Genomic DNA, 9462 nt, shown 5'->3' with positions numbered 1-9462 from the left:
GGTGGAGGAGAGGGGAGGGAGGGGGTGGAGGAGAGGGGAGGGAGGGGGTGGAGGGGAGGGGAGGAGTAGAGTATAGTAGAGGGGAGGAGGGGAGGGACGGGGAGGTGGGGCGGAGGGGAGGTGGGGGAGGAGGGGGAGGAGGGGATGAGAGTAGAGTGTAGTAAAGGGGAGGGGGGAGGGGGGAGGAGGCGGCTGGAAAAGCAGGAGGGGTGGGCAATAGGCCACCCTCAGCCTTTGGTCCCTTTGACCAAGGGCAGACTCTACCCATGAAAATTAAATATGCAGAAACATTAACATTTATCAAAGTATTATCAGCAAGGAAAACTTAAAGTTTTCATTTAAACAAATTAAACAAGTTTAACGGTTTGCTAAAATTAAAGCAGGTTTTCAATCTGCGCTTATTCTCACAAATAGTGATGGCCCCCAAGACAAGGAAAAGAACAAAAGGTCTATGTGTGTGTACATGTGTGTGCACGGTGAGTACGCACATGCACGTGTGCGCATGTGTGGATGTTTCCCTGTGTGTATAGGCATGTGTGTGTTATGTGTTACGTGTATGTGTGTGTGGCGTGTGTATGATGTGTGTGTGTGTGCTGTGTGCACACATGGAGGCATGTGTGTGTGTAGGCCTGTGTATATGCGTGTGCATGTTTGTTGAGGCTGGAGGGTGGGTGTGCATGCTTTATGTTCTAATTACACAGTGGGCTTTGGGATCACAGCTTTATGTCTATTACCTTGCTAAGTCTCTCAAGATCCCTTTCAGATGACTTACACCCACTTTACAGGCTTTCCTCGTGGCTCAGTGGTAAAGAATCCACCTGCCAAAGTGCAAGCCACAGGTTCACTCTCTGGACGGGGAATATGCCCTGGAGAAGGGAATGGTAACGCATTCCAGTATGCTTGCCTGGAGAATTCCATGGACAGAGGAGCCTGGGAGGCTATAGTTCGTGGGGTCACAAAGAGTCAGATGTGACTTAGCGCCTAAACAGCATACCCGCTTTACAAATGGGAAGACTGCAGTTCATTCTAATTCACCTGGTCTCCAGCAGGTCTCACTGAAGGACTATGCAATTCCCACAAGATCTTAAATAACGTCTTTATTTTAAAACATTATAGATATCAGAGCCTTACATACCACAGAGGTAGGCATTCAATACCATGCCAACTGCTGTCTTAATTCATTTGACTCACAGGCACACAGTGTTTTATCCTTTTTTAGATGAATGTCAGTGGAGCTGAAACTCTAGGCTGGCTTCCTTCTGCTTTTGCATAAACGTGGTTAAGAAAGAAGCCAGAAGGTTTTTTCCAGTGACTTGAATATAGGTTTGTATTTTTTTTTTCCTTCTGGTTCCTTTTGCTTCTTCAAAAGCTTTTTTACCTTTTCTTTTTCATTTACAGTAATTAATGTTATACCTCTAATCATTCCAAGAGCTAGTGACAAATTCAGACTTTGCACTGGTTTCTTTCCAGTGCTGATCACTACAATATCAGCTTTCTGCAACTACTTGGGCTTTGGGGGAGTCTGTGGAGACTGTCTAAAGACCCCCGTGCATCCTTTTATAGTCATGAGACGCTAACTCCCTAGTCACTGTGGCGTTTGCAGCCATTATCAGAGCTTTTCCTGTGTTGTGCTGAGTCTCATAAAAATTTCCACCCCATCAATTTCTCTTAAATGACTGCCTGACAAGCTCCTTCCCAATCAACCTCCAACTATTCAAGACCCTCACTCGAACTTTGTCGTAAATCACCTTTCTCATCACCTCCAAAACATTTTTAGCTCAGGTTTGGCTTTCCAAACTCTTTGTGGCCTTATTTAAGTAAAGAACTGCATTTCTCCCCAGACTGATGCCCCACGGATATCACGTTTTGAGGCAATGATCAAACTGCCCAAGCTCTAGTGCGAGACAGTTAGAATGCAATCACTTACTGTATGTTTAGGAGGAAAGCGAGCTTCCTGAAAATGCAGCACCATTCCTCAAAGTGCAAGGACACTGTGCGTGCGAAAGTGAGCGTGCTTTACGAAGTGTAAACACAGACTGCACGCCAGCATCCTAGAATCCTCAAGAGGCAAGCAGGTCCATGTCTAATATTCCTCAGATGCAGGATCAAAGAAGAAAAGACTTTTTGAAAGGGGCTCAGCAGGCTCACCTCCAAAAGGCTGTGGTCCAGAGAGCACGGTTCTGCTACACGGCCCTGCTACACGGCCCTCACACAGGCGCGGGCATCCCCACTGTGACCTCTCGCCAGACGCACTTTCTAATGGTCATTAAGAAAAAAACAGTGAGGGGCCAGGATTAACCAGAAGCAAATTGCTGAGTTACCACTTCCTATGCAAAAGGAACGCCTATTTGCCCAAATACAGATGGTTAACCATCTATATCCTGTAGGTTATAAAACGATCATATGACTCCCTGGAGCAGCAGTAGAGCTGATGAGAAGGGAGGGGCCTGGGTGGGGTTATTCCCACAAGAACGGCTCTGAGCTGCCTTTCAAGGTGTGGCAATGACGTCGTGCTCAAACACGGCTTCTCTGGGCCAGCGACTCCTGGGAGCAGGGCAGCATCGTGCGCTGCCTGGAAAGACGCACACGGGTTTAGAAAGGCCATTGAGCACGGTGGATGGGGCCTCTGGAGCCCCCTCCCTGGGTTTGCCTGAAAGCTGAGCGCCACAGACAGGTTCCGGCCCTCCGCAGCCCCAGGCCCTGCTCTGTGCAGTGAAGGCCGCGGTGCTCAGCCCCAGAGGGCCACGGGGCAGCAGGCCCAGCTCACGAGACTGGCAGGGAGGACGGAGCCTGGAGCGGGGCATTCGGTGAGTGGGCTGCTCAGGCGTCTTTGACTCTTTCGGACCCCATGGACTGCAGCCCACCAGGCTCCTCTGTCCACGGGATTCTCCAGGCAAGAGTACTCGAGTGGGTTGCCATTTCCTCCTCCAGGGGATTTTCCCAACCCAGGGATCACACCCAGGCCTCCCGCATTGCAGGCAGATGCTTTACCCTCTGAGCCACCAGGGAAGCCCAGGAGTGGAGAAAGTGCTCAGTAAACTTGAGTTTGGGAGGATAAAAACCCGGGTGGCTCAGTGGTAAAGAAGCCACCTACAACGCAGGAGATGGGGGTTCAGTCCCTGGGTAGAGACGGTCCCCCGGAGAAGGAAATGGCAACCCACTCCAGTCCATGGGGTTGCGAAGAATCGGACCCGACTGAGCAGCTGACGCATACGCACACAGTATTGTATCCTCCGGGATCAAAAACATCCTGTGTGGTGATGGATGCTGGCTAGACTTATCGTTCATTTCACAATATACGTAAAGATCAGATCACGGTGTCACGTACCCGAAACTAACACAGTGGTAGATGTCAATCATCTCTCAACTGAAAGAAACACAAGACCCTAGACAGCAGGACACGTGATCATTAGGAGGCGGCGGGTGACAAGCCCCCCGAGTGCCCTGTCGCTGGATGCAGGGGTGGATGTGAGGAAGAGCATTTCGATGAGCCTCTAGGGGAGCTCATTTTTCGGTATAAGTGGCTTTAAGAAATCAGCGAAAAAGTTAAAGAAAAGATATTCTAGAATCATAGAAGTGTTCACCATCTCGTAGTGTGTTATGATCCAAGTCTCAGGAAATCGTTTCATGAAAAGACTGATAGCAAAGTGCTACTGCTGTTGTTCGGTAGCTAAGTCATGTCCAACCCTTGGCGACCCCGGGGACTGCAGCATACCCAGCTTCCCCGGTCTTTGCGAGGGTTTACAGCAAAGACCAACAGAGGGCAAGGCCGGGTGGAGTGATGCGTTCCCTCCTTCTGAGCCTGTGCCTTCCCACCTCATGCTGAGCCGACCACGCTGCCCATGCACAGCCCCCGCCCCTCGGCTGGGTGCTGACCAAGCATCGGTCAGGGTCTCTCCGTGCTGTGGACCCCAGAGCCCGGCTTGCCCCAGGCCTCGGCCGCCCTGCAGTGTGGCCCCGGCCCCCTTTCCACTATTCCCAGGAATTATCTGAGCAGAGCGGGACCCTCTCCCTGGCCCTCACCGGCTACTTCTCTGCCCAGTTTCTGCTCATCCCTGCTCCCCACCCCCGACCTGCAGAAGAAGAGCCTTTCTCCATCTGACTGAGAGGCTAGACGACCTCACAGCTCCTGGACCCTGCCGTCCCCAAAATGCTCTTCCTCTGTCACAACAATCCTTGGGAAGGACAGTCTCTCCAGGTCCCAACTCGTCTTGCTCTGCTGGGTCTTAAGGTTCTCCACTGACGTGGGTGTCCTGTCTGCTCCCCTGAAAAGAACCCTCCCCGTGACATCCGGTGCGGTCCCTGATCCGGACGACCAATGCCCGAGGGAGAGGAGGGGACTGTGTCCTTCCCGCCCCTCCGTCGCACCCCTGCTCCTCACCTTACCACCGCCACCGCTCCTCTGAGACCCTGCTCCTACAGGCAGAAGCTGCTGGAAGGGCTGCCAGCCATGCCAGCTCCTGGCTGAGGTCAAGCGTCAGGTCACTGCTGGGTCAAGGAACACGGGTGTCACATACCCTCTAACCCACCAGTTCCCCCTGACGTCCCCTTCGACAATCCTACTTGGCGAGAGGGTGGAAAGGTATGTCAGTGGCTCAGTATCACCCCGGGCCCAGCCTGCCTAAAACAGGAAAAATAGACTTGACTTTGCTGAGGACCCCAAAGGGCAGCGAGTGGGGTTAAGCACACCAACAAGAGCAATGCCAGGAGGCAGCACCCGGAGGCGAGGGGTCTGGAGCGCCTTCCCTTCCTGGACACAGGTGCTGGGCCACCCGTTGGGGGAGCCCAGGGCTGGAGGGGGCACCCCCCAAGGGACCGCTGCCCTTGCACACCTCTGTGCCAGAGGGGAGCCAGTCTGCAGCGGGTCTGGCCCTGGTCTCTGACAGGCTCCAGCCCGAACGGTGGCCTTCCCACCCACCCCCGAGGCTGCTCCTGGGTGGGACTCAGGGGGCCTGTGTGGTCCTCCAGTGTCCTCTGCCCCCAAATTCCTTCTGCTTCAGAGTAAATTCCAACCTATACACCATCCTTGAGAAGCTCAGACCCATCTGTTTTCTCTCTCTAGAAGCGTCCCCATGTTGGGACTGTCCTGGTGGTCCAGTGGTTAAGAATCCACCTTGCGGTGCAGGGGGACGCTGGTTCCATCCCTGATCTGGGAGCACGTGCTAAGGGCCGCCCCACAGCTAGAGTCTGTGAGCCGCAATGCAAGGCCCCACACAGGCAACAAAGCCACGGCGCAGCCATTAAATAAATACTTTCTTTAGAAAAGCAAAAACTTCCCATGTCAAAAATCTGTGAGCTCTCAACCCTACTTCAATAAGATGCTGCTGCTCATTTGCATGACATGGTGATGGACATAAAGAGCAAGAGGTCCATCCGAGATCGCGCGATTTATATAAACGGTTTCCAGTCTGAAAGCCTACCAGGAAATGTGAACAGTTCATCCAGGACAAAGTCCAGGGGCCCTTTGGTAAATTACCATCACAGCCAAGTGGGGAGTGCTTTACCCTTTGAGGTGAGACTATGGTGAGTCCCGGGGACCCTCCTACTAACTGGCGGGCTCACCCCTGGGCCGTGGAGAGGCAGCTCCTCCAGGGCAGGGTCTGTGGAACCAGAAAGAAGGGAGTCCCAGCCCCGCAGAGAAGACAAGCTTATCCCCCCAGGAGGAAGAAGAATTTAAAAGGGAAAAGAGAAACCTGGGAAATGAACAAACTCGCGTGCACACAGCTATATTTAACATAGATAACCAACAAAGACCCACTGTGCAGAACAGGGAACTCTGCTCAGCATTATGTGACTACCTAAACGGGAAACGAATTTGAAAAATAAGACACAGGTACCTACATAAACTGAGCGTCTCTGCTGTGCTGGATGCAGCGCTCAGGCGCTCAGTCATGTCTGACTCTGGGACCCCGGGGACTGTATCCCGCCAGGCTCCTCTGTCCATGGGACTCTCCAGGCAAGGATCCTGGCGTTGGCTGCCATTCCCTTTTCCAGGGGATCTTCTTGACTGAGGGATTGAACCCAAGTCGCCCACACCAGGGACAGAAGTTTTACCACCCCCCCGACCAGAGCAACTGTTCTCCAGTAGAAAATAAAACTCTTAGAAAAGGAAAAATAGGAACTTGGGGAAACTTGCATGGACTATGAACAAACACATTTTTCATTATAAAAGTTAAAATAATTCTGGGCAACAAGTTTGTAAAGAAAGTTCTTCAGTCACGTAGGCTTCCTCACCACGGATAACTGTGTGTCCCTCTAAGGGATGACAAGGGTTTCATATATTTTCAACTTTGTGGCTGATTTCCAAAGATGTGTGACACATAGGTGACCGGTGTCTGCTGACGGGCAGGTGGCCCCTCAGGCGGATGACTTCGGTGTCTCCGGGGACCCTGGGCCTCCCTGATGAATGATCAATTCCGAATCTGGCGTTCACTGGCAGCTGTGTGGGCCCAGCAGGGGGTGGTCTGCAGCGTCATATTACTCAGCTAATAAAAAGAATGCATTTGAATCAGTTCTAATGAGGTGGATGAAACTGGAGCCTATTATACAGAGTGAAGTAAATCAGAAAGAAAAACACCAATCCAGTATACTAACGAATATATATGGACTTTAGAAAGACGGTAACAATGACCCTGTATGCGAGACAGCAAAAGAGACACAGATGTATAGAACAGTCTTTTGGACTCTTTGGGAGAAGGCGAGGGCGGGATGATTTGAGAGAATAGCATTGAAACATGTATAATATCATATGTGAAATGAATTGCCAGTCCAGGTTTGATGCATGAGACAGGGCGCTCAGGGCTGGTGCACTGGGATGACCCTGAGGGGTGGGATGGGGACGGAGGTGGGAGGGGGGCTCAGGATGGGGAACACATGTACACCCATGGCTGATTCATGTCAATGTACGGCAAAAACCACCACAATATTGTAAAGTATTCAGTTCAGTTCAGTTGCTAAGTCGTGCCCAACTGCAATTCCATGGTCGCAGAGATCATAGCAAAACCGAACTTTGTTCAAAAAGCCTCCTTCCCAAGATCGCCGACAGGAAGGCCAGGCAACCTGGGCTCTCAGCCAGTTCCAGCTGACTGAGCTGCTCTTTGTCCCGACCAGGAAGTTTGCTGGCAGGATGCTAGAGGTGGGGGAAGTAAGACGTCTGAACAGCAATGTTGTTGGGGAGGTGAAGCGGGAAAGGTTGGTAGCAGAGGGTCTCAGTGGGGCAGCTTGGGCTGGGCCCTGGGGTGTGTCATTCCCTCTGCAGAGAAATAAGGAAACCCTCCTCACCGAATCTTGCCAGCAAATCTCCCACTAGGGACAAAGAGCATCTCATGAAGAAGTGAAGTCACTCAGTCGTGTCCGACTCTTTGCGACCCCATGGACTGTAGCCCTCCGTCCATGGGATTCTCCAGGCAAGAATGCTGGAGTGGGTTGCCATGCCCTCCTCCAGGGGATCTTCCTGACCCGGGGATCGAACCCGGGGCTCCCACATTTCAGGCATCTCATTGAGCATCTCGTTGAGGGGATTAATTGCCAGCCGTGCTGACACCGTGTGTCTTGGAATTGGCCGAGACTCCTGGTTGCCCAGCCTCCCTGTTCAGGGCACGTGCTGCGGAGTCGATGTTCTGTCTGTCTCCGCCCTGAGCATTGTCCTCCGGGGCAGTGAGGGGCTCGCCCATCTCCTTCGCCCGCTGTCAGTCTCTAGCTCAGAAAACCCCGTGTGCTCTCCTGCGGGCTCCCCACTCTCTGGCTCCCAAAGGCTGCTGATCTGAGGTGCCCCTGAAGTAACAACGATAGAAGCTGAAGTCAACCCGAAATCCCCCCCACTTCCTCTCTGTGGAATGACAGGGGCTAAGTTCCCAGAACTGACCCTGGCAGGGAGCCGTGCAGGAGGGAGGTGGCCCAGAGCCCAGAGCCGCTGGCAGGCTTGAGGGCAGAGCCAGCCGGCCTGGTGTTCCCCTCATCCTGCTCTCTTCATCCTAACGGGAAGCCGGAGGGCACCGATGCCGTCAGACTGAAACTCAGAGACGCGGCAGCTTCCTCAAGAGCACGCACCTCAGAACTTCCAGCCACGCCCGCACACTGCGCGTCTCTGGGATAAATGTGGGGAGAAAGGACGCTCTGAAACACCAGGAAGAAGCCAGAGGAACAAGGAATGAAAGTGATAACTGCTTTTCCATCTCAACAGTCGTGGGGGGATCAGACCTGGATGCTTACTTCTGGGTTTCTAACACATTTCTACACAGAAGGACAGAAACTGCTCAAAGAGGAAGGAAATGAGACTCATCCAAGGTGCGGAGACTGAGGTCTCGTGTCACGGGGGAGTCTTGACTTTAGATCTGGGTCAGCCACGTGACGGGCATTCCTCAAAGCGGTCTCTGGGGGTCTGTCTCCTCCTTGATAAAGGGAAGAGGAGGCTCGTGGAGGATGACCGTGTGGGCTAGACACATGCCTGCGGGTCTTCTGTGCGTTCGGCTCCACAGCCGGCGTCTGGCCCTTCCCCCTGCTCGTCTTTCCCCGCTCCTTCCCTGCCGTCCCAAAGAAGAGCTCCAGAACGCAAAGCAGGGGCAGTTCTGGGCAGGAGGTCACGGCTGAACTCAGAGGTGCTGATGAAAGCTCTGGGGCTTGCACTAAAGCCCAGGAAAGTGTTGGTCACTCAGTCGTGTCTGACTCTTTGCGACCCCATGGACTGTAGCCCACCAGGTTCCTCTACCCGTGAGATTCTCCAGGTCCCAACCCAGGGATGGAACCCGGGTCTGCCGCATTGCAGGCAGACTCTTTACCTTCTGGGCCACAAGGGAAGCCAGGAAGCAGAAGGACAAATTGAAATGAGGAGGAAAGCAGTGGCTGGAAACAGCAGCCACTCAGAAATCAGCTCAGTGTCACTGCAGCAGGCCCAGAGGAAAGTGCTTGGAGAAAGCCCTGCAGAGCCGAGTCTAAGGGCTGAAAACTGGCCTTTGCTGTAATCACTGGAGTTTACAGTACTCTTGGAAGATAAGCTTTCAGTATGAATGTCTGAGTGAAAGCGTTATTACAAGGGTCTAAGAAGAGAGTGTGGTCTCAGGGAACAGAGACCACAGATGTAGGAAAAAAAATTTTTTTTAATTGGCAGTGATAAACAACAAGGTCCTGCTGCATAGCACAGGGAACTACATTCAATCCTCTGTGATGAAGCATAGTGGAAAAGAAAATAAAAAAGAATATATGTATGTATAAATGAGTCACTTTGCTGTACAGCAGAAATGAACACATTAGAAGTCAACTATACTTCAATTTAAAAATGAATAAATAGAAAATAAAACTAAAAAATTGGCACTAAGACCCAAAGAGACAGATGGTGCTGCAGAGGGCAACAGGCACGAGTGAAACTGGGTTGAACCCCAGGAGTCAGCAGACCCCTCGCCCCTCATGGCCCCCCACCCACCCCTGGCCCACATCTGATTCCAGCTGCAGCTGTGGGGCCAGAGG

This window comes from Oryx dammah, unplaced genomic scaffold (assembly GCF_014754425.2).
Source record: "Oryx dammah isolate SB20612 unplaced genomic scaffold, SCBI_Odam_1.1 HiC_scaffold_4, whole genome shotgun sequence".
Classification (NCBI taxonomy): Eukaryota; Metazoa; Chordata; class Mammalia; order Artiodactyla; family Bovidae; genus Oryx; species Oryx dammah.
The sequence above is the reverse complement of the archived record's forward strand: the minus strand, read 5'-3'. Positions refer to the sequence as shown.